This window comes from Bombina bombina, chromosome 3 (assembly GCF_027579735.1).
Source record: "Bombina bombina isolate aBomBom1 chromosome 3, aBomBom1.pri, whole genome shotgun sequence".
In the NCBI taxonomy this organism is placed as follows: domain Eukaryota; kingdom Metazoa; phylum Chordata; class Amphibia; order Anura; family Bombinatoridae; genus Bombina; species Bombina bombina.
The window spans coordinates 243,624,197-243,649,889 of NC_069501.1; the positions used below are offsets into that span (position 1 = coordinate 243,624,197).

General features: G+C 36.5%; 1 protein-coding gene across 2 annotated transcripts in view; it reads right to left on the reverse strand.

Moving 5' to 3' along the window:
- SERPINF1 (serpin family F member 1) overlaps window positions 1-25,693 on the reverse strand; it is a 92,308-nt gene that overhangs the window by 35,231 nt on the left and 31,384 nt on the right. The window contains exon 1 of one of the 2 annotated variants that reach the window (XM_053706222.1): window positions 2,160-2,180. The exons of the other annotated variant lie outside the window; for it this stretch is intronic. The gene's annotated coding sequence lies outside the window, so the exon portion shown is untranslated. Of the gene's footprint in view, window positions 1-2,159; window positions 2,181-25,693 lie in introns of those variants that run through there. 2 annotated transcript variants of the gene reach the window in all.

Genomic DNA, 25,693 nt, shown 5'->3' on the forward strand with positions numbered 1-25,693 from the left:
TATTTTTGATGTCTATTGTGACACTTTTTTGTTTTGCGAAACAGTTAACCAAAGCTCTGAGGACAGGCTATTCCGACGCATGTTAACTTCAATTGTGCTCAATTGCATTTACTTTCAACTTGTAATATGAAAGATAAGCCCAACGAGCACAAACACCCGCGATAAACTTCTTTTTGCTCACGGGTAACTGCTAGCGCTCCACTCGTAATCTGGCCCTTAGTGTTTTGCTTATTTGATTTGTTGCTCTTCATTAAAGTCTATAGGGAATAGAAGTTGGCCTGGTTGTGTTATCCTAAGGGCTCGATTTATCAAAGCCCTACGGCTGCAAGTTCTCACAAGAACTTGCTCGCCGTAATTTAACAGCAGCAGTCACCAGACCGCTGCTTCCCTAACCTCTTCACCACCTCTAAGGTGGCAAAATTCAATTTCCGCGGTCTAGTCCGACCGAGGATATTGACAGCTCCTGCCCGCGCGTGATTGGCTGTGTGCGGACAGGGGGCAGGATTGCAAGCAAGCGCAAAATTGCGCTTGTGGGCAATGGTGATTACCTGCGGGCTGAGGCATACAGGGGCGTGTATACGTCCGCTTCAGCTTTGATAAATCTAGCCCTATGTCCTGAGGTTAGCATTCGTCTGCTTTTCCTTGCGCGCAAACAATGTACTTTCAAATTTACTTCTGGCAGTGTTTGCGCATGAGTGAAAGCCCTAAATAACACGCCACTTGTAATCTGTTCGATGTAAAATCTTGTATGTCTGTAAGGAAACCAAATGAAAGTTTGTAATTCCAGCCAAAATTGGAATCCACATGGATGCAATTCAGTTTTGAATAGAAGCATTTTTGTAGTATACATGTATAAGCAGAAATGCTTTCAATAAAAGCTATAGCTGTTTCAAAAGTGCATTTACATATGCACTGTGCACCAGCATTTTAACCACAGCACTTGCTCAGAGAGCCTAAGGTGCTTGTACCACCTGGTAATGACTCAATTTGTTAATTGCTGACGTGATACAAGCCCCACTGGTGCTCTGAGCAGCTGCAATATTTAAAATGATGGTGCACTGAGAATATCTAGCTATAGTTCACATGCACTTGCAGAGAAAAAACGTTAATAATAACTTTTACTAGAAGTATTTTTGGCAATATATGTATATTGCAAATGTGTTTCTATTGAAAAATGTAATTCATCTATGCACATTTAAATTTTGACTGGAATGACCCAATAATCAGATTTTTTTTTAGAGAAAATAGTATTTCATGTATGTAAAAAAATATTAAAGTGTTTTCTTTTATGCTAGAGTTATATGTATTTATTGCAAGGTGATCTTTATTTGCTGCTGCCTGGGTTGTATGTGTCACATGTCTGTGTTGTCTCCTGCTGCTGAATATGTGTTTATACGGGTATCATTTTTAAAGGACAGTCTAGTCAAAAATAAACTTTCATGAAGAAGATGGTGCATGTAATTTAAAAAAAAACTTTCCAATTTACTTTTATCATCAATTTTGCTTTGTTCTCTTGGTATTATTAGCTGAAAGCTAAACCTAGGTAGGCTCATATGCTAATTTCTTAGGCCTTGAAGGCCGCCTCTTATCTGAATGCATTTTGACAGTTTTTCACAACTAGAGGCAATAAGTTCATGTGTACCATATAGATAACATTGTGCTCTCTCCTGTGGAGTTAACTAGGAGTCAGCACTGATTGTCTATAATGCAAGTCTGTCAAAAAAACTGAGATAAGGGGCAGTCTGCAGAGGCTTAAATACAAGGTAATCACAGAGGTAAAAAGTGTATTAATATAACTTTGTTAATTATGCAAAACTAGGGAATGGGTAATAAAGGGCTTATCTATCTTTTTAAACAATAAAATGATGGTGTAGACTGTCCCTTTAAGCTTTTATGTATCATTTAGGATCTGGTTACTGTATACACACATATATTTATGCACATACACATTCTTATAATCTTACAATTGTACATCTTAGATGGAACCAAATAATAATCTTATGTACTAGTCTTACCTAGCTCTAGCAGTATTTGCCCCTAAAACTGACCTTGCTAAAGACATTGCTATTGGTGGAAATTCATAGATGCTCATGTGATTGCTGAGGATTGTTGTTAAAGTGAGATTATGTTCAAAACAAACTGAGCATCAGTTTACCTACCTTTTCCAGCTTTTTGTGAATGGGCCTTCCTGCTATTAACATCTCTAGTTAAGTGAGGTGCCCAATATATGATGTCTCACACATCAAACAAAAACTGTGAGCAACAAGAAACACAATAATTACTACCTGGGTGTTTAGAGAACATGCTTGTAAAGTAATTTAAGTAAATGTTTGTAACTGTAAAATATTTGCGTCTGTTGTTTTTTTTTTTACGGAAAAGTAATTTCGCTGGATTGAAAGAAAGGTGTCTCCAGGGGTTCGCTGTGTGTGTTCTAAAAGGCGTGGGTATGATTTTCACCTACACATTGACCCAGCATGAGAACTTTATAAAGACTGTCTTGTATTTCATAGCTGACAAGGTTGTCTAGTTTTCATTTTTATTTTATTTCTGTTTAACTGAATTTCTTTAAAGAATCCTGAAACCCAAATGTTTTATTTCATGGTTTAGACAGAGCAAACAATTTTAAATAACTTTGCAATCTTCTTCTATTAATAAATTTGCTTAATTCTCTTTATATCCTTTGTTGTAGGAGCGCAGCAATGCACTACTGTCCCTTTAACTGCTGATATCCTTCACATTGGAAATCGTTCTATGTTCCCAGAAGTGAAAGGTTCCTAGATAGTAATGGAGCTTATCATGCAACTCATGTCTGGGATGACGAAGTCTTTATGAATTAATTCATTTTTAAGTTGTGATGTTATGGCAATTTGTTTTCTATAAACTACAGCTCAGGAACATGTTTATTGAATCTAGGCAAATGGGCATTTTACAATATGCTTTGACATCTATGCTAAATCACATGTTTGTGCTAAGTATGTGAATCATTTTGAACCGGTAACCACATATTGAGAATGCTCTTGAATGTATTATGGCTTCTTCTAAGGAACCGGCCTTTAAAAATAAAGTTGTATGTATTTCCCTAGATCAGTACATACCAAACATATTCTTTGTGTAAAGCTTTCATTCCATTTGGTATCAACATTTATTCATTCAGTTTTGTCTCCTTATACAGCTGCTATTAAAAATTATTTTCCATTATTATTGAAAACACTTCTTTTTTCAATAATGTAATTTTGTGTTAGCTAAAAATATGGTGCAGTTCATTTTAAAAGCCAGTAGAAGTATTTTGGCATTACTTGCTTTAGCAAAAATATTTATGCAAAAAGTCATCACTATTAATAAGCTGAGAGCACACATCTTAACCTTTCATGCATGCAGGGGAAACGTACATACAGATGGCTAATACCTTTACCAGTGCTGAGTCACGTGTGAAAAGCAATTACTGTAGGAAAATGACTATGAGACAATATGTTTTGAGGCACTGCATGCAGTAATAAACACTTCTAACCTCATGATAACCTCAGCAATCCATTCAACAAAATCAGCAAATGGCACACATTACACAGCTTCTGCCATTCCTTGAAAAGAATGATAAAGTTAAAGGTATTATGCTGTGCAGCTACAGTTTAAGTTTAATCAGTCACTCTAACTTAATGGGACATTAATCTAGTTTTTAATATATATATATATATATATATATATATATATATATATATATATATATATATATATATATATATAAAAATATATATATATAAATATATATATACTGTATTTACAGTATATATATATCTATATATATATATATATCAGATTTTAAGACATACATACAAAATAATGTCTTAAAAACATTTAAAACTGTCACTTCATTAACGCTGATGATATTTTTACTCACATATGTGCCTTTTGAGATTGGCTCACACAGGGCCTGATATCGTCAGTATAGTGAGGCCCGTAAACATTTTTAGAAACACAAACTTTATTTGCTATGTAGTGTTCTTTATGTGAAACAAAGACTCCTACATGATAATACAAGGTCCAAAAAAATTGCAAAGATTTTGTGTGATTTCTTTCCATGCCAAGTTTTTGAATATCAAGCTCACAGTGTATTCATCCTGTAGAGTATTCCTGCTCTTTCAACAAAGGATACCAAGAGAATGAAGCAAATCTGATAGTGTAAGTGCAGTTGTTTAAAATCACGTGCTCTGTGTGACTCATGAAAGAAAAGAAAAAGAATTTGGGATTCACTGTCCCTTAGATGTCCCTTAAAGGGATAGGTCAACATTGAAATGTGCATGGTTGCATTTCAATGTGGAAGCATTTTTGTTAATGGAAGTATATTGCAAAAATGCTTCTTGTAAAAGTTATTACTGTTTTTCTGTGGCATACGCACATATGCTGTGAGAGCCCGGGCACTAGTATTCAAACACCACATCTTCTTAGAGAGTTAGTGGTGGCTTGTATGACACAAATTACATCTTCACAGAAGCTATTTTTGGTTTACGCCGGTTCAATTTGCGCCGTTTCAGAATAACAACCTTTTTTTCCAGTCATTTGACTGCTATTGAAAAGCTTTGGAAAGCAATGAACTAATTAAAATAGCCAGTAGGTGGAGCTGTCCGCTTGTTTTGCAGCAAAGTTATGCAACTTAACAGCCTTAAATTGATCAGTGTACACAGATCAGACCAGATCTATCAAGCAAAATTTAGCAGGCACTTCCCTATTATCTTCCTGTCCAGCAGCTTGAGGTGAGGGTGCCTAACTGCTTATTAATCACTGCAGATTGAAATGCATAGAATAGGTGCAAACCCAATATTATCTAACATGCTAACAATGCAGATAACTGATTGCAGAAAAATGCAAGTAAAAAAAACGTTTTTGTTCATTAAACTTAGTATGATGATGATGCAGTCCGTTGTGTAATTATTTTATTAGGTGATGTTTAGCAAATGTTTTTGTTCATTAAACTTAGTTTGATGATGATACAATCTATATTATTAGGTTTATAATGCTGTTTAGCATTTAAAGTCTTAATTTCAAAGCTTTAAAAATAATGTATTAGGTGTTACTTATGACAATTTTGAGAGGGGCCTGGAACCTAACTCCCTCACTTCCCTTTGACTTACATTATAAAATGTGTTTCAATTTACAACGGTTTCGATTTACAACCATTCCTCCTGGAACCTAACCCCGGCGTAAACTGAGGGCTACCTGTACACTGAATTACCTTTGAAAAACTCACCTTTCACTTAAAAATGTCACTGTAGAGAATATGCATCAGACCTTGTTACAAATTGTATCCATACTAAGTACTTCATGAACAGAAAACTTTTTATTGGCCAATGCTTGTAAAGCCTCGATAACATTGCAGTAAATTGTTTAAACACTAATACAAAATGTAACCACTGCATCATATATGACAAAGTACTTCTATAATTTTAAAATGTCTTATAACAGGAAGAATAATAAACTGCATGCATCTTGTCGCTTATTAATTTATTTGCATTCGTTTGAAAAAAAATAGATAATTATTTGTTAACCTCAAATTGAAATAGTCAAATTGAAAGGAAAGGCAATCCTTGGCTATTGCTTGAAAAGCTTTATAGAAAAATAATAATATTAATAATAGTGATAACAATAATAATAATACAAATAATAATAATAATTATAATAATAATGAAATAAATAATAATGATAATAATAATAATACAAATAATAATTATAATAATTTGTTAAGTGTTATTAAATCACACAGCCTTGACAGATATACAAGTTGCTCACTAGACATTGCATGTTTGTGTATACACCAGGCAGCAGAATTATATAAGGGTGTTAAAGGGAAATGAAACAGTGCTCATGTATGTAAAAACAAAAATGTTAAAGGGACATAAATCCCTACATTTTTCTTTCATAATTCAGATAGAGCATACAATTTTAAACAATTTTCTAATTTAATTCTTTTATCAGATTTGCTTCATTGTCTTGGTATCCTTTGTTGAAGGTGTGACAATGCTCCCAAAAGATATATATATATATATATATATTAAATGATGAATAATACAATAAAACTATAATCTGCTGCTTAGCTTTTTTTTTATTACAATAATGAAGAGAAGCATAGCGTTCACGAGAGTGAGCTTCCATAGGCTCCTATGGGAGCCTCATTCTGATGCCGTCACAGTGAAGGGGGTAAGAAGCACAACGATGGGCAGCATTTTTAAATATACTGTATATGTATATGCTGATATACATATATATTTATGTGTTGATATGTGTGTATACACCTATTAACACATAAATATATTTGTATATAATAATATACAGTACATATATATTTACGTTGCGGTCTATGGTTCCCCTTCGACCGCAATGTAAAGGCACTTTTCAGTGCTGTTGTTTTTCTAACACCTCACTCCCACTAACTTTAGACCCCAAAAACTGCCTTGTGCAGTTATTTTTTATTAAAACAATGCTCCATTTTTTAAAATTTAAAACTACAATGCCCTCTATTTTTAGGGCATTTGGGGCACTTTTAGAAAATTAACCAGAGATCTAATCTCTGGTAAATTTTAAGAGTCCTAATTGCCACCATGAGCTCGCGGTAGCAATAACCAGCCACTTGTAATGGCTGGTTAATTATCGTGCTCCGGCAAACGGACAAATTTGCCTGTCAGTGGGAGTGTGATAATTTAGCGCTCCACGTGTACTATAGGCCTAAATAAAGGCTAGATAGAATGATGCCCTCAAAGAAAGGATTATTCTGAGAATAGCATGTAGATGGAACATAGAAACACAGAAACATAGATATTGCCAGCAGATAAGAGCCATAGCCACAGAAAGTCTGCCTGTAAATTCCTAACAGTATAAACTTATCTAGTTCGTGGATAGCCTTATGTTTGCCCCAGGCATTCTTAAAGTCCCACACAGTGTTTGTCATTGCTACCTCTTGAGGAAGTTTATTCCATAAATCAATCACTCTTTCTGTAAAGAAGCTTCCTCAAATTACTCTTGAATCTACTTCCCTTCAGCTTGAAATCATGACCCTCTTCTTCTTGAATTTTCCTTTTTATGTAAAATACTCACAGCCTCAGTTTTACTAAGCTATTTAATATACTTGAATGTTGCTATCATATCACCTCTTTCCCTTCTCTCCTCTAAGCTATACATATTTAGGTCATTGAGCCTCTCCTGGTAAGTTTTATTTTTTAGACCATGTACCATTCTGGTAGCCCTCCTTTGTACAGATTCAAGTTTGTTTATATTCTTCTGAAGATGTGGCCTCCAGAACTGCACATAATACTCAAGATGAGGCCTAACTAATGATCTGTAGAGTGACATAAGAACCTTACTATTTCTGCTGCAAATACCTCTACCAATGCATACAAGCATTCTACTGGCCTTACTCGCTGCAGTGCTACATATAGTAAACACATTTTAAATCATCTGAAATAAAAATTCCCAAGTCCTGTTCCTCATTTGTAACAATCAGTAAAGTGTCATTGAGCTTGTAATTAACGTTTGTATTTTTCATGGCTCAGGTTAAAACCAATTCTGTAAAACCAGCAGAACCCAAACTACTACAATATGAGTACAATTGAATCATGTAGCTAGATAGATAGACAGACAGACAGATGATAGATAGATAGATAGATAGACAGACAGATAATAGATAGATAGATAGATAGATAGATAACAAGATAACACTAGTATCAATTCAAATCAAATCATGTGTCATGTTCAAAATTTCAGCAATGTATTGAATAATTAATGGTGCTGTATATGTTGAACACTAGTTGCTTTGTCTACAATATGTTCTTAATTAAACATTTTATGGAGAGATCAAATGCTGCATTTATTGTCCCCCTAACTAAACTTTATTAATAAAAAAAATACTCTTTAAATTTGGATATTCCACTTTTAATTAGCACCATGATAGTTTTTAGTATAAAAAATCCTGATATGGGGCGGAGCCAGCGCTCAAGGAGAGTGGACGTGTCTGAGCTGAGCTGAGCTCCTGCTGCTTCTAGCTTAAAAAGTTAATTTTGACAATCCACATCAAGGAAGCTGAACAATATCTAACCTAAAGCTACCATCTGCGAATATGACCTCAGGAACCCGGACTAACTCAAGCTACACAGTAATGGCCTAGCAACCTGACTGCACTAATTCCTCCGGTCACTGGGTTCTAACTACAGTAAGTACACGACTGCTGCCTTAAATATCCATGACTATGGAGGAAGACAATATTACTATATGTAAGATGCTGCTGAGACTAGAGCAGAAGATGTCCAGGAGGTTTCGCACCCTGCATTCTATAGTGAGAGATATACACGTGGAGTCGGCCATCTTTGAACCAGAGGTATCCGCTAAAGTAAATGACCAGAAGGGAGAAGCCCAACTAAGTATACCTACAAGAGAGAGTGTGCCTGCTGGTTCGCCGTTGAGCTCAGATACAAGTCCTGTTCCTCTTACCTCAGCTTCCGCCAAGGAAGATGCCGCCGGCACCCGGTGGGAGATTGAAAGAGATGGCAGTAGAGCTGACAAAGTCATCAGGTTTGGTGAGGTATATCTGCTGGACCCCCACAATCAAGCTCTCTATGCTTACCACCTTAAACCTCTCGAATATGCCTCTGGGGATAAGCTGGCAGTTTGGAGATTTGAGAGCGAGTGGTTTTCTTGTAGAATGTCTGCTGGGACACTGCCAAATGCAGCTGGACTGAATCTGTTAAGGTGGGAGGCACACTTCAGATGTGATTGCCCCATTTTCATGCAACCTTTCGTAGACACTTCAACATCAGTGCAACTCCAAACTGGCATAACAAGTCTGAAAGGAGATCACCGTTTCCTTTTGGAAAGATCGCCCAGTCATACCACAGCTCTTTGCAACAAGTTGATCATTGCCACAGAAAACCGAAGGGCAAGATAGACACTTTTGCTCTTATGTTCCAGTAGGCATAGGTTCATTTTTTGAATCTAATATAGATTGAGTTGCCGGGACATATGCCTGTAATTATAATCTACCCTAAGCTACTCCCTAGTTTGGCTGGTAAACGTTAACTCTGCAGTTTGATGTCCCCAGATTTATTGCTAGGAGTGTTTTTCTCATATTAGCTATCTATGTAGAAAATCTTTACTGCGGTATGCTCTCTTGGTGACATACATAGCCCCATGTAATAAGACAGCAGTCCTCTATAATATGCAGCTCTTTAGTATAGGATGTTATGATTAATACTAGTGTTATATTTATTGTTATGCTTTAGTTCTAATATTGCTTACCCTTTACTTGAATACAGCTTTAGGGTTTGCTGGACGTCCATGTTTTTTATAAATATATACCGGTAACTCCTCTTTTACTTATTATAACTATGCTACTTTATGTAGGTTCAGCCCCTTTCGATCTCCTAATATAAGGAAGTCATATTTACTAGTTCAATTATTTTCTGCTTTGAGATAACTATACCACCCTCTTAGATAGAGGGTTCTCCTCACTTCCTATTGCCCGGGTATAGGGCCCATGCTATGACGGTAGGATCCAAATTACCAAAGCCTGCAGAAGGCTATATTCTTTTCTTGCACAAGTATGGTTAGCTTATTTATCTATTATGGGACTTCCCTGCACACACTAACAACTGGTCCTGTATATCCCAAGCAATTATCCAGATTATGTAGAGCATATTAAGATTCATAATAGAGGGTTTTGTATATACTCTGTAATCCTATGTTTATATAAGGGGATCTTGCTAAATACCTGTTCTTTCTGTTACTTTACCTTACACCTGCCTAATGAAGAACCCAAGAGAGTACTATTTATATTTAGGGCTAATTTATGCTATGCTAGCTTCAGTTTGCTATACTACTTCACCCTCTATGCATCATAAATGTAAAGACATTAGTTTATAATAGGGCGCCCATCTTTAGACAGTTATCACTATACTATCCTAGGGACTGCTCATACCATGTATACCCTTTAATTTTTGTGATATTATAGGTATGGGGGATGGACAATGCATAGATTAGCTATAGCTTGCTATCTGAGGCCTAATCGTGATAGTTAATGAAACCAAACTGTTGACAGGATGTCATCTATATATATTTATACAACATCCATGTTTTATAATATTCATTTTCATGCCATAACCCTGAACCGTCCCAGAAAGCTCTGCGCCCCCCCCCCATTAAGATAATATTTTAGCATTATGTCACGCAGTTGTTATTTTACTGGTTCCCAGTTATATATTTTGTGAATGTGTTCTTTATCTGCGATTATTAGCTAGCAGCTTTTTGTCTGCTATAAATTCTAATCAGATTATAAATTATATGCCATGGTCCAAAAGTGGCTGTATATCATTCTAGTTCTTCTACCTCCAGCGGTATATTGCATAGGCTCAAGAGTAGCCCATCTACTACTTGCGGGGTCTATAAAATTATATCTCATTCTAGTTTACCTCCATTGATATTAGATATTTTATGTAGGTACAAGAGTGGCCTATCTATAGCATAGGAGGTTTATATAAATTTATAAAAGGAGGTTTCAGTGGTATTTGCCTATAGTTTCTTGGTTTATGCGTTATTATATGAATATGTTTGTATTGTTGTACCAATATTGTAATGCTAGACAAATATACTCTCATCAAATAACGTCTATATATTGGCTTAGCCTAATTTCATTGATCTTAATCCCCACAGATAGACTTGTGTAGTGTAGTTTATTGTTCTAATGAGGCTCATACATTTTTATCGTTATGGTACAAAAAATGATTTTATCGTTATGGCACAAAAATTGTCCTTTTATCTGTTTGTGAAAAAAATGTGATAAGACAATATTACAATATAAAATAGATGAACCATAAAATGAAAGTTCATATGTAAGGATATATTCGTTCTCTCTGGGTTTTCCAGACTTTCGTGTTCCTCCGTGTGCTCTCAAAGAAAAGGAAACAAAATACGCAACATAGTGTAACTCTGTAGCCACTTAAAGGAGAACTGATACACTTGTTTACGAGTGAGTACTCACATTTGTTGGAGCTTTAAACCAAGCTCAGGGAAATGCAGTTCCCATGTAACATTAGACTCTCCAGTGCGTCTCTACATTTGCTTGAACACCTGGGGGAGGAGTGTTCCCTACTGGTATTGTAAGGTGGAGGATTTAGCGGTTAAAGGGACATGCCACCCACATTTTTTCTTTTATGATTTAGAAAGAGAATGCAATTTTAAACATCTTTCTAATTTAGTTATATTATCTAATTTGTTTTATTCTCTTGATATTCTTTGATGAAAAGCATATCTAGATATGCTCACTAGCTGCTGATTGGTTGCTGCACATAGAAGCATCGTTTGATTGGCTCACCATGTGCATTGCTTTTTCTTTAAATAAGGATATTTAAAAAATGAAGCAAAATAAATAATGGAAGTAAATTGTAATGTTGTTTAAATTTATATTCTCTATCTGAATCATGAAATAAAGATTTTGGGTTTAGTGGCCCTTTAAGTTTCTGCTTCTCCATCCATCACCATCCAGGACTTGGAACTGCTCTTTTGAGTAATATCATATATATTATTGCTCATTTACCCTATGTCAGAGGTGTCTATGGTGCATTTGAGACACTTTTTATATATATTTTAATAAATATTTGATTTTATCATATCTGCGTGAGAGTAACTGTTTTCCCACCAGTATAAAGTGGGAGTGCGCATTTCCCTGAGCTTGGTTTAAAGCTCCAACAAATGTGAGTAATCACTTGTAAACAAGTGTACCAGTTCTCCTTTAAGTGCCTACAGAGTTACACTATGTTGCGTATTTTGTTTCCTTTTTTTTGAGAGCACACGGAGGAACACAAAAGTCTGGAAAACCCAGAGAGAACGAATATATCCTTACATATGAACATTCATTTTATGGTTCATCTATTTTATATTGTAATATTGTATTTTATCACATTTATTTCACTGTTATATGTTTTGTGATATTTTGGTATATTTATTGTATACTTTTATCTGTTTGTATTGAATTGTGGCAAAATATACTTGTATCGTAACTTTTGCTAAAAACCTCAATAAAACAAATATTTGAAAAAATAAATAAAAAATCCTGATATTATGTTTTCATGGTTCTAACCATTTTGTTTGCTTTCTGTAGTCTAGAGTGGTGTAGTGGGCAGTGCTGGCAAGGGTAAGATACCCCAGGACTCACTTTGTAAAAATCAGGGTGGGGGAACAAATGGGAAGGACAAATAAAAGCAAAAAAAAAAACAAACAAAAAAACTACCAGACCATGATCTTGCAGAATGAGCAAGAGTCCTAGCTCACAACAAATTTATGTTTTACTGGAAGACTACAGACATCTATGCAAAGATCTGATTACTTTTACAAGCTGAATTATTTTAGTTAATTTTTTACACTTGTTCATAAGATACTCATCTTATGAACAAGTGTAAAAAATTAACTAAAATAATTCAGCTTGTAAAAGTAATGTATATTCCTTAGAGGGTGGCTTTATAAGGTCAAAAAGAAACTCTGTAAATGTTAATTTTTTTTTAGAAATGCCATCTAGTAAAGTGTAAAAAAATGGCAGAATAAAAAAAATCATTTTACCGTATACAATGAATGGCAGCTCAAGACGAGTCATTGCTATAAACAGCATTTATTAGACTATGAAACAGCGTTTAATTGCAGAATGCTTTCACTTTTATATATAACCTGCTAAAGAAAATTGACTGAACCTTTTATTTTAGAATCAACGTGTATTAATGTTTAAATTGTTTCCTAATGCTACAGGACATGTGTGCTCTCCAGGGAAATGAGAAGAGCAGTGACCCATAGATATCCTTCATGGTCTATTTCATCTCTGTGAAATCAACATATTTATATTTATCATGTCCCTGACATCAAATAACTATCAATTACATGTTGCTGTCTAGTGCAATTTCCTACAACATAACAGAATATTTGAACCGCATTGGCAAGAAATAGTAGCAACGACAAGCCGAATTCAGTATTGTATTGTCTCTGTTACTAACAGTATTGTGACAACACATCAGCATGACAGTCCTTTGGAAAGAGGACTATGCACAGTTTCTTAGATGATTTCTGTCTCTGTTATTGAGAACATCTGTTAGATTCATTGCTAATGGTTTGTTCCAAACTTTACTCCCACATGGCAGGATTCACAGAGGTCAGATGAGGGGGCCTTTCCTTTTAGTCTGACTTTAATTACCAATGAATTGGAAAGCAGTGAAGTTCTCTTAGATGATATGTTTCACTCTATAAAGTGCAATATTGTGGGTTTAATTAGAATATCAGATGAGCTAGTGCCCACTGGGATTAAACAGCGCATCAACTTTCAAATGTGTATACTTTGTAGCGTTTCCAGCTAAAAATGCCAGAGTTCTGTATCCTCTTCAGTTGAATGATTTTTACAAGTAAAATGTTTCAAAAAGAATATCAGATTTGTACATGCTTGGTTTATACAAAAACACATACAGTAAATATTTTGCATACACTGACAACCATCAGCGATGATATTTTAGTACAAAATGGTCTATATGAATGGTGTGCCATATGGTAAGTTTGCCAACCTTCTTTCATTCTAAGGGCATATTAGTAACTGTACTAGTGTGTCCTATATTTATATTAAAAAAAAGCATATGTTTTGAGTGTTTTGAGGGAAGCCATTACATTTCAATTGCTAATTACCACAAGCAATACCAAACCTATAAATCCTGAAATGCTATTTAAGCTAAAGGTAATGATATTGAGGCACATTTATCAAGCTCTGCTATGAAGCAGCGGTCTAAAGACCTGTCTGCCTGCTCTGAGGTGGTGTATAGAATAAATAGAGAGGAGCGCCAAAAGAGGCAGGGTCTGATATATGTAATGTTAGATCTTAGGTTCGTATAGCTTTTGTTGAGTGTTAGAATGGTCTCTATGTGTATGTATCATAGAAATAAATCTAGAAGTTGGTTATAGTATATATGACACAAAATATTTATTACAATTAGCACGAAAAGCGTATATAATGTTGACAATAAAAACAGACGTTATATAGTTAAAACAATAAGATATATAATTAAAATTATTAAATACAATCTCACAAATTAAAAACGACAGTTAAGTACATGGATCCATGTGGCCACAATTCTAAGAAGATATGGCCTAGGGCAATCTAAAAAATAAATAAAGATAGTTGTCTGATTATAATATGGTAAGTTGTTTCACTGGCGTATTTTGCACAGTGATATAAGTACAAGAATGTTATTTTAACATAGGTACAAGAATGTCACTTTTAACATAACATGTGTGGTAGGTGTGTTGTGTAAATAAGTGAGTTTGGTGATAAATAAAAGAAATAGAAAAAACGGTTCCAAATGAGATTTACAATAGCTTGTCGGTGAGCACTTGAAATATACACCACAGATAAATACAAGTACAAATGTGATCCAAAAATTATGTGTGTACAAAAGTGTAGGTGTGTAAAATATAGTATAAATAAAGATAAAATCTCAAAAACCTAAAAACCTTTTCTGCACAACTCAATAATGTAAACTAAAAAACTTCTGAGGTTTATATGTCCCTAGAGTTCAGTCCATATGATGAAATGATCCTTTGAAACTCCTGAGTTGTAATCCTAAGGATGTATATAAGTTGAAATCCTATAAATGCATTGAAGATCCAATTGTGAAAAAATATATAAAAAGTTATGAAAAATTATATAAAAAATATATGAAAGTGAAAATGTAATGTGAAAGTGTAATCGTATAAAAAGTGATGAGTCACAGGTGAACAATAATGAAAAAATATGAAAAAATGGAAATAGAAATAATGATACTCCGGAAATTCCTCAAGACCTACAAAAAAACAAATACTAACATAGTGTGATACTGTTTAGGTATTCTTAGAAATAATAGGAATATAACTCACCATCTATTTTGTCGACAAAATAGATGGTGAGTCAGTGAGACAGTTTAGATAAATATTTATTCCCAAATGGTAGGTTTGAGAGACAAAAAAGATTACCAGTATAGTTAAAGTAGCTGAATGTTGGAGGAATAAGCAACAAACGTTACTTAGTCCATAAAAAATGAATATGTCTCATGGGATCAGTTAGCATTAGTAAATAAAGTCATGACTGAAACTGACATTACTGAACAGACCACCCAAGCTCTGTACATAATTCAGTTTCACTTTGCAATAAATTATGCTTAGTTGCTATAGATCTGTTTTCCCCATAAATTGGAAATCTATAAACCTCCCAAACTCCATGTGGCACTGTAAAGTCAATGGGACTATTCAGTTAGAAGATACTTAATGGCTTTTACATTATAAGCAAGAACCCTGGTGTATTGGTATTCTATCAGCAGGATAATGTTATTGTTTCACATACACTGCATCAATAACCCTAATTCTATTGCAAACACATTTCTTCATTGCAGGAAACTCTGGGGGAACTTAGCCAAATCTCATGGTACATTTTACTACTATACTTAAATATGGCCTTTCATGCCTTGACTACTGCAACTCTGTACTCTCTGGTCTCCCTAGCTGTGCCCTAGCTCCTTTATAATCCATAATGAATGCCTCTGCCAGACTCATCTTCCTTACATGTTGCTCTTCATCTGCTGCACCTCTCTGCCAATCCCTTCACTGGCTTCCTCTTGCCTCCAGAATAAAACACACAATTCTCACTCTGACATACAAAGCCCTCAACTGCACTGCTCCCACCTACATTTCAGAACTTGTCTACAGATACTCTCCCTCCCGTCCCCTTCGATCAGCTCACGACCTCCTACTCTCCTCCTCTCTTGTTACTTCCTCACATCCCCGTTTACAGGACTTCTCCAGACTGGCTCCCATCTTGTGGAACTCTCTGCCTCGCTCCACAAGACTCTCCCCTAGTTTTAACAGCTTCAAGCGCTCCCTAAAGACTCTACTGTTCAGGGATGCATACAACCTACACTAACCTTTCCTAATCCCAGTTCCTCTCTTCCATTGCTATCCCTTTGAACCCCCTTAGCATTTAAAACCTAAGAGCCTTACTGTTTGCAGGTCACCTTGATAATAGCTGACTGCAACAGTGCAACTCTCAGCAGGGCCCTCTACCCCTTTTATTCCTATAAATGTTACCTTGTATCATAAGATTTGAGTCACTTTATATAGCTGCCATGTTTTTATTCAGACTTTGGGCTAGATTACAAGTGGAGCTAAAAAATGATGTCCCATAATGCATAAAGAATGATCAAGCAAAAGTCTAGATACGTTGTATACCTTGGCTGCACTAATTTCATATTTTTACCCCTTGTTATCATGTATACAGTATATATGTTGTGCAGTACTTTGCTTATCGTACCGCACAACTTATATATACATCAGAGCTGCAGGAAGCTCCAGCAGTCTTGGTTGTTAAGTTACAGCCAAGAGCTGGAGTTCCTGAGATCATGGCCTCTGTCTTCATATGGAACCGGGGCACGATCAGGATCGCCAGAGGGGGGGGGTGTGGGGGGACCATTAAACTACAGAACCCCCCGCCCCCACATATTTAGGTATTAACTTATCACCAGATATGTTTAGCTAGCTACTGGTGCATTTTGGAGCTGACTTTAACTATGTGTTTAATGCCTTGATGTAGTTAAGAACATAAGTTTATACAGCCAACAGTGCGATAATAAAATGCTGTACAATTAGAACATTTCCTTTTGGCACTTTTATTTCCCTTTAATTAATTATGGGGAATTGAATGTGTTTGAATTTCATGTCCCTTTAAAAGCACCTTATAAAAAATCCCTTAAAACGATTTGAAAATGACATGAAATAAAAATATTATTTTGCCACAGACTTCAGTACGTTGGTTTACATCATGACGTAATCTTTGCTTAATTATCCATTATTTTTTATATAGATGCACTTTATATGTTACGCTAAAAACAAAGCTTATTTTATATGCAGCCCTGGGTACAGTTCTGTACAAATCACCAAAGCCTTCTGTTTTTTTTAGCATCTATCTCTACTTGCAGTTGTGGATATGCGATTGTTCTATCCAGGTCCAATGTCTCTTGTGAGCATCTTTATATCAAATCTAACACTGTGCACATTCTCCCTTTTATATGCTGATCACATACAATCTATTCATATATTCTAAACAAAAATACAGTTTTTATATCAGTGGGGCTAATTAAGGCTGTTATGGCACTGAAGCCTTTAGAGCTGATTTTTAAATCAGTTCAGCATTGTCAATGGCAGGTTATCTTACACTATTAAAAAAACAGCCTGTTAAGAGAATAGGGCCATTAAAAAGTGTTGTAACTTTCATATGGAAACTAAATTTCATAATGTTGAGCTACAGAATATGTTGGAATTATACAAATGTATAACGTGAATAATTTAACTGATGTGGGTATACTTTACTCTACATTTATCACCACTTTTTCTACAAAATTCTTATTAAAGTAATTTCTTCATTCTTGGGGCGCGATCCGATATAGATCGCAGTTTGTGGCGCAAGCGAGGGAACCCACGTCGCCCGCAGTTTCAGCTCGCAACTCGAGCCATCCAATATGCGGCGCCGTCACTTGCTAAAGTGGCGCAAGTCTCACAAACCAGCGATGTCCAGAAATCTGCGTAAGTACAGATTTTTGGAGTCGCCAGTGACTTGCGCCACGTTAGAAACTGCCGGCGCCTATAAAACCTGACTAAAGTCTAAATCACCCGCACTGTCTAACACGCCTCCTAAACATAGCCCGACACGTCTAACACGCCTCCCTAACATAGCCCGACACGTCTAACCCTCTATCCGCTATCCCCCCTCACTATCCTAACAATAAAAAAGCTATTAACCCCTAAACCGCCACTCCCGTACCCCGCCGCAACCTAATAAAGTTATTAACCCCTAAACCGTCGCTCCCGTACCCCGCCGCCAGCTATATTATATCTATGACCCCCTAAAGTGAGCCCCTAACACCGCCGCTATCTATATTAAAATTATTAACCCCTAATGTAAGCCCCTAACACCGCCGCCATCTCTATTAAAATGATTAACCCCTAATTTAATCTACCTACCCCGCCGCCAGCTATATTATCTATATTAACCCTAAGTATATTATAGTTAATATAGGTATTACATTATATATATTAACTATATTAACCCTAATTATATTAGGGTTAATATAGTTAATATAGTTACTATAGTATTTATATTAACTATATTAACTCTATCTAACCCTAACACCCCTAACTAAATTTATATTAAATTAATCTAATTCATTTATAAACTAAAATATTCCTATTTAAATCTAAATACTTACCTATAAAATAAACCCTAAGATAGCTACAATATAATTAATAATTACATTGTAGCTATGTTAGGGTTAATATTTATTTTACAGTTAAATTGTTAATTATTTTAACTAGGTATAATAGCTATTAAATAGTTATTAACTATTTAATATCTACCTAGTTAAAATAATTACCCAATTACCTGTAAAATAAATCCTAACCTAAGTTACAAATACACCTACACTATCAATAAATTAAATAAACTACAAACATCTATCTAAAAATACAATTAAATTAACTAAACTAAATTACAAAAAATAAAAAAAAGATTACAAGATTTTTAAGCTAATTACACCTATTCTAAGCCCCCTAATAAAATAATAAACCCCCAAAATAAAAAAAATTCCCTGCCCTATTCTAAATTAATAAAATTTCAAAGCTCTTTACCTTACCAGCCCTTAAAAGGGCCTTTTGTGGGGCATGCCCCAAAGAATTCAGCTCTTTTGCATACAAATACAATACCCCCCCCCATTACAACCCACCACCCACATACCCCTATTCTAAAACCACCCAAACCCCCCTTAAAAAAGCCTAACACTACCCCCCTGAAGATCTCCCTACCTTGTCTTCACCACACCGGGCCGAACTCCTGATCCGATCCGGGCGATGTCTTCCTCCAAGCGGCAAAGAAGAATTCTTCCTCCGGCGATGTCTTCCTCCAAGCGGCAAAGAAGAATTCTTCCTCCGGCGACGTCTTCCTCCAAGCGGCAGCAAAGTCTTCATTCTTCCGGCGGCATCTTCAATCTTCTTTCTTCGCTCCGACCGCCGCGGAGCATCCATCCCGGCCGACGACTGAACGACGAATGAGGTACCTTTAAATGACGTCATCCAAGATGGCGTCTGCCGAATTCCGATTGGCTGATAGGATTCTATCAGCCAATCGGAATTAAGTTAGAAAAATCTGATTGGCTGATTGAATCAGCCAATCAGATTCAAGTTCAATCCGATTGGCTGTTCCGATCAGCCAATAGAATGCGAGCTCAATCTGATTGGCTGATTGGATCAGCCAATCGGATTGAACTTGAATCTGATTGGCTGATTCAATCAGCCAATCAGATTTTTCTAACTTAATTCCGATTGGCTGATAGAATCCTATCAGCCAATCGGAATTCAGCGGACGCCATCTTGGATGACGTCATTTAAAGGTACCTCATTCGTCGTTCAGTCGTCGGCCAGGATGGATGCTCCGCGGCGGCGGAGCGAAGAAAGAAGATTGAAGATGCCGCCGGAAGAATGAAGACTTTGCTGCCGCTTGGAGGAAGACGTCGCCGGAGGAAGAATTCTTCTTTGCCGCTTGGAGGAAGACATCGCCGGAGGAAGAATTCTTCTTTGCCGCTTGGAGGAAGACATCGCCGGAGGAAGAATTCTTCTTTGCCGCTTGGAGGAAGACATCGCCCGGATCGGATCAGGAGTTCGGCCCGGTGTGGTGAAGACAAGGTAGGGAGATCTTCAGGGGGGTAGTGTTAGGCTTTTTTAAGGGGGGTTTGGGTGGTTTTAGAATAGGGGTATGTGGGTGGTGGGTTGTAATGGGGGGGGGGTATTGTATTTGTATGCAAAAGAGCTGAATTCTTTGGGGCATGCCCCACAAAAGGCCCTTTTAAGGGCTGGTAAGGTAAAGAGCTTTGAAATTTTATTAATTTAGAATAGGGCAGGGAATTTTTTTTATTTTGGGGGTTTATTATTTTATTAGGGGGCTTAGAATAGGTGTAATTAGCTTAAAAATCTTGTAATCTTTTTTTTATTTTTTGTAATTTAGTGTTTGTTTTTTTTTGTAATTTAGTTTAGTTAATTTAATTGTATTTTTAGATAGATGTTTGTAGTTTATTTAATTTATTGATAGTGTAGGTGTATTTGTAACTTAGGTTAGGATTTATTTTACAGGTAATTGGGTAATTATTTTAACTAGGTAGATATTAAATAGTTAATAACTATTTAATAGCTATTATACCTAGTTAAAATAATTAACAATTTACCTGTAAAATAAATATTAACCCTAACATAGTAATACCTATATTAACTATAATATACTTAGGGTTAATATAGATAATATAGCTGGCGGCGGGGTAGGTAGATTAAATTAGGGGTTAATCATTTTAATAGAGATGGCGGCGGTGTAAGGGGCTTACATTAGGGGTTAATAATATTAATATAGCTGGCGGCGGTATAGGGGGATTAGAATAGGGGTTAATAATTTTTATATAGGTGGCGGCGGTGTAAGGGGTCAGATTAGGGGATAGATAAGGTAGATGACAGCGGTGTAAGGGGTTCTAATTAGGGGATAGATAAGGTAGATGGCGGCGGTTTTAGGGGCTCACAGTAGGGGGTTAGTTTATGTAGATGGCAGCGGGGTCCGGGAGCGGCGGTTTAGGGGTTAATAACTTTATTAGGGATTTCGGGGGGGGGATCGCGGTTGACAGGTAGATAGACATTGTGCATGCGTTAGGTGTTAGGTTTATTTTAGAAGATTGCGGTTGACAGGGAGATAGACATTGCGCATGCGTTAGGTGTTAGGTTTATTTTAGCATCCAGTTTAGGGAGTTACGGGGCTCCAATAGTCAGCGTAAGGCTTCTTAAACATTTCTCAACATAATATTTGTGTTTCTAATTTTTTTTAAGGGCCTTGCCGTACCAACGAGACTTCTTAGAATATCTTGTCTGAGTGAGGAGGTTTTTAATATCACCCCAGGGGCGCGATCCGATATAGATCGTAGTTTGCGGTGCAAGCGAGGGAACCCCCGCCGCCCGTAGTTTCAGCTCGCAACTCGAGCTATCACATATACGGCGCCGTCAGATGCTAAAGTGCCGTAAGTCTCACAAACCAGCGAAGTCCAGAAATCTGCGTAAGTACAAATTTCTGGAGTCCCCAGTGACTTACGACACTTTAGAAACTGCCGGCGCCTACAAAACCTGACTAAAGTATTAAATCACCCGTACTGTCTTACACGCCTCCCAAACATAGCCCGACACATCTAACCCTCTATCCGCTATCCCCCCTCACTCTCCTAATAATACAAAATGTATTAACCCCTAAACCGCCGCTCCCGGACCCCGCCACCACCTACATTAAACTACCCCCTAATGTGAGCTCGTACCCTGCCGCCAGCTACATTAACTACCCCCTAATGTGAGCTTCTACTCCGCCGCCAGCTACATTAACTACCCCCTAATGTGAGCTCCTACCCCGCCGCCAGCTACATTAACTACCCCCTAATGTGAGCCCCTTACACCGCCGCCAGCTATATTAAAATTATTAACCCCTAATCTAATCCCCCTACACCGCCGCCAGCTATATTAAATTAATTACCCCCTAATCTAATCCCCCTACCCCACCGCCAGCTATATTAAATGTATTAACCCCTAATCTAATCCCCCTACACCTTAAAAGGGCTTTTTGCGGGGCATTGTCACAAAGTAATCAGCTCTTTTGCATCTAATCTAAATCCCCCTACACCGCCGCCACCTATAATAAATGTATTACCCCCTAATCTAATCCCCCTACACCGTCGCCACCTATATTAAATACATTAACCCCTAATCTAATCCCCCTACACCGCCACCACCTATATTAAATAGATTATCCCCTAATCTAATCCCCCTACACCGCCGCCAGCTATATTAACTATATTAACCCTAATTATATTAGGGTTAATATAGTTAATATAGTTATTATATTATATATATTAACTATATTAACCCTAATTATATTAGGGTTAATATAGTTAATATTGTTATTATATTATATATATATATATATTAAGTATAATAACCCTATCTAACTCTAACATCCCTAACTAAATTCTTATTAAAATAAATCTAATTAATATTAATATTATTAATTAAAATATTCCTATTTAAATCTAAATACTTACCTATAAAATAAACCCTAAGATAGCTACAATGTAATTAATAATTACATTGTAGCTATTTTAGGGTTTATATTTATTTTACAGGTAACTTGGTATTTATTTTAACTAGGTACAATAGCTATTAAATAGTTAATAACTATTTAATAGCTACCTAGTTAAAATAATTACCAGTTTACCTGTAAAATAAATCCTAACCTAAGTTACATATACACCTACACTATCAATAAATTAAATAAACTACAAATATCTAAACTAAAATACAATTAAATAAACTAAACTAAATTACAAAAACAAACACTAAATTGGTAATTATTTTAACTAGGTAGCTATTAAATAGTTATTAACTATTTAATAGCTATTGTACCTAGTTAAAATAAATACCAAGTTACCTGTAAAATAAATATAAATTCTAAAATAGCTACAATGTAATTATTAATTACATTGTAGCTATCTTAGGGTTTATTTTATAGGTAAGTATTTAGATTTAAATAGGAATATTTTAATTAATAATATTAATTAGATTTATTTTAATAAGAATTTAGTTAGGGATGTTAGAGTTAGATAGGGTTATTATACTTAATATATATATATATATAATAACGATATTAACTATATTAACCCTAATATAATTAGGGTTAATATAGTTAATATAGCTGGCGGCGGTGTAGGGGGATTAGATTAGGGGTTAATCTATTTAATATAGGTGGCAGCGGTGTAGGGGGATTAGATTAGGGGTTAATCTATTTAATATAGTTGGCGGCGGTGTAGGGGGATTAGATTAGGGGTTAATACATTTATTATAGGTGGCGGCGGTGTAGGGGGATTTAGATTAGATGCAAAAGAGCTGATTTCTTTGTGACAATGCCCCGCAAAAAGCCCTTTTAATGGCTGGTAAAAGAGCTGATTTCTTTGAGGAAATGCCCCACAAAAAGCCCTTTTAAGGGCTGGCAGTAGAGCTGTTACTTTGGGGCAATGTCACGCAAAAGGCCCTTTTAAGGGCTGGTAATAGAGGTGATTACTTTAGGGGGATTAGATTAGGGGTTAATGTATTTAATATAGCTGGCGGCAGTGTAGGGGGATTAGATTAGGGGTTAATACATTTAATATAGCTGGTGGCGGGGTAATGGGATTAGATTAGGGGTTAATAATTTTAATGTAGCTGGCGGCGGGGTAGGAGCTCACATTAAGGGGTAGTTTAATGTAGCTGGCGGCGGGGTAGGAGCTCACATTAGGGGGTAGTTTAATGTAGCTGGCGGCGGTGTAAGGGGCTCACATTAGGGGGTATGTAATGAGGCTGGCGACGGTGTAGGGGGATCACATTAGGGGGTTATACTATTAATGTAGGTGGCGGCGGGGTCCGGGAGCGGCGGTTTAGGGGTTAAATACTTTATTAAGGATTGCGGCGGGGGATCGCGGTTGACAGGTAGATAGACATTGCGCATGCGTTAGGTGATAGGTTTTATTTAGCAGATCGCGGTTGACAGGTAGATAGACATTGCGCATGCGTTAGGTGTTAGGTTTTATTTAGCATCTAGTTTAGGGAGCTACGGGGCTCCAATACACAGCGTAAGGCTTAATACGCCTGCAATTTGTGGCGAGGTGAAAATGGAGTAAGATTTCTCCATTTTCGCCACGTAAGTCCTTATGCTGTATATTGTATACCAAACTGCTCGGGTTTGGTATACCTGTCTATGGCCCAAAAAACTACGGGAGAAGGCAGAAATATACGAGCGTAACTTCTAGGTTACGCAGTATATAGGATACCAAACCCGCCCAAATGTTGGTGTCGCCGGCTTCTACGGGCGACGCTGTATATCGGATTGAGGCTCTAATGCTGTATTGGTTTGTCTGTGCCATAATACTGTTAATACCTGACATTTAGGGGCAAATTTATCAAAGCTATAACTGATAATGCGCTGGAAGTCCGCGTCAAATTTGACGCAAATTTGATCTGCCATAGTTAACAAAGTGTCAAGATCATCAAATGTTAAAATGTGTGATGTAATATACGCTCCCGCGATATCAATCTGATGCAGATCGATGCTTGTATTATTCGAGCGAAATACTGATCATCCGCCATCACATTCAACTCCATTTGACCCTCTTGCCAATTTATCAAACATTCAACAGGTACGTTCGCGTCAATTCTGATGCAGCGTACCTATCGCCACCCTTGAGGCCGCGAATGCCATAGAAATCAATGGGAGTCTGAAAACACAGAAAGGTTATGTTCGATGCAGCAAGAGAATGAAGCATATTAGATAATAAAAGTAAATTAGAAACTTTATTAAAATTGTATACTCTTTCTAAATCAAACAATAATATTTCTCCAAATTTGCTGCGAAGTACTGTTTCAAATTTGGTGCACTAGTAGATATAGGGATATAAATGTAATAAGAGACAAAGATGTAACATACTCCATAAGTAGTAATGTATTTATTTCAAAGCAAGGGGACAATATTATTGCTCCAAATTTGGTGCAAAGTATTGCTCCAAATTTGATGCAAAGTATTGCTCCAATTTTGGTGCACTACTAGATACAGGGATAAAAATAAAATAAATATATTACTACTTATGGATTATATTACATCTTTGTCTCATTACAAAGCAAGGGGACAATATTATTGCTCCAAATTTGGTGCAAAGCATTTCTCCAAATTTGGTGTACTAGTAGATATAGAGATAAAAATGAAATAAATTCATAACATAATATAGCTAACTTCCTTTTTTTTTTTTTTGGATAAATCTATTTGCACCATGTTTAAGGCATGTAATACAAGTCCCACTCTCCACTTCACACCAAATTTGACTAAACACTTTTCGCACCAAATTTGATGCAATACTCTAGTGCAATACAAACTAGTGAAAATTTCCACCACTTTTGATTGGGAAATGCATAATCACATAATATATGACATCAGCCAATCTGATTTAAATATACATTTTCTACTATCACTAACAAATCAAATTGCTCGATACTTGTGTCATTGATCACTCATCAGAACTTGAAAGTGTCATTTGTTACATTGTGTATTATACCTTGAAAGTGTGTATATGTGAAATTAGTATTAAAATTAAACATTGATGGAGACTTCCGGGAGGCGGAGCTGCAGAGTGGAAGCAAGGACAGAGAGCTCCGGACAAGCGATAGTAATAAACTAAAAAAAAACCACTCAATCAGCTCCAACGCACAAGCCTTACATGACCCTTAGTCCTTAACACCTTGGACAGGTCAGTGTTGGCCAGAGAAGCGTGCGGGGGAAATACACCGCCCCGGCACCCGGACAGACTGTACAGCAGTGGCGCGAAAGCGCAGCAACCATCTTGCCCGCACCAGGCATAGAGGCATAAAAGCAACCATACCGGAGGAGTGCAAAACGGCACAAGAGATAGCAGAGGAAACCGCCCGGTACCCACAACGACAGTGAGTAATAAAGAGACCATTTGACACACAGCCGAAAGACCCACGTGGCAAGGGCTACATACTATTGCAGAGTAAGCGGAAC